Raw genomic sequence first — 1,157 nt, forward strand, 5'->3', positions numbered from 1 at the left:
TATATAAATAAATGATATGGATCTGTCGCCTGGGCTAGAGTGCAATAGTGTCATAATAGCTCACTGCAACCTCAAACTCCTGGGCTGAAGCGATCCTCCTGCCTCAGCCTCCCGGGTAGCTGAGACTACAGGTGCAGGCCATTGCACCCGGCTAATTTTTCTATTTTTAGTAGACACGGGGTCTCGCTTTTGCTCAGGCTGGTCTCGAACTCCTGGCTTCAAGTGATCCACCTGCCTTGGCCTCCCAAAGTGCTAGGATTACAGGTGTGAGCCACTGTACCTGGCTTGTAGTAGACATTTGAGGATAATCATCTTACTGTAATAACTCTATTACATTATAATACTCTGGATGTGGCCCCATAAAACCATTAAGAGTACAGCTCAAAATTATACAAAGTAATATGACTGAACTAATAGACCAGAAGTATTCATTATATATATACAGGTAGTGTGTGTGTATATGAATATACAATTTTTTTTTTAAAAGATAAGGTCTTGCTGTATTGCCAAGGCTGGCCTTGAACTCCTGGGCTCAAGTGATCCTCCTGCCTCAGCCTCTCGAGTAGCTAAGACTACAGATGCATACCACTGCACCTGGCACAGGCTTCATAATATTTAACCAATGTATATTTACCATGAGTAGCCTCATCTTATGAGAAATGAATTTCCCCCAAATTATAGAGTGAATGTTCTCATCTACAACTGAAATGTAGTAATAACAAAAATAATATTGTCATGTCTTTTTAAGATGGAGTTGGCAAGGTCATTCATGATGTCTGGATGTTGGAAACCCAAGAGGTCTTAAGAATATGTGAGTTTTTCCAAAGGAAATATGAGTACACACATTGGCATTCTCTGTTGATAAAAGAGAACAGTAAGGCTGGGCAACATAGCAAGACCCCTGTGTCTACCAAACATTTAAAAAAAATTAGCTGGGTATATCGGCACACACCTGTAGTCCCAGTTACTTGGGAAGCTGAGACAAAAAAAATTTTTTTATTTCAGCATATTATGGGGGTACAGATGCTTAGGTTACGCATGTTGCCCTTGTCCCCCCTCCCCGCCCAAGTCTGAGTTTAAATATGTCCATCCTTTGGGTGGTGCACATTGCACTTTCTTTTTTTTTTGAGACAGAGTCTCACTCTTTTGCCCGGGCT

The 1,157-nt window shown here is 41.3% G+C and overlaps 1 protein-coding gene across 2 annotated transcripts in view; it reads left to right on the forward strand.

Annotated features, from left to right (window-relative positions):
- Positions 1-1,157, forward strand: part of ATF1 (activating transcription factor 1) — an 80,105-nt gene that overhangs the window by 30,959 nt on the left and 47,989 nt on the right. The window contains exon 2 of one of the 2 annotated variants that reach the window (XM_012651043.1): positions 749-811. The exons of the other annotated variant lie outside the window; for it this stretch is intronic. The gene's annotated coding sequence lies outside the window, so the exon portion shown is untranslated. The remainder of the gene's footprint in view (positions 1-748; positions 812-1,157) is intronic. 2 annotated transcript variants of the gene reach the window in all.

This window comes from Propithecus coquereli, unplaced genomic scaffold (assembly GCF_000956105.1).
Source record: "Propithecus coquereli isolate 6110/MARCELLA unplaced genomic scaffold, Pcoq_1.0 Scaffold111, whole genome shotgun sequence".
Lineage (NCBI taxonomy): Eukaryota > Metazoa > Chordata > Mammalia > Primates > Indriidae > Propithecus > Propithecus coquereli.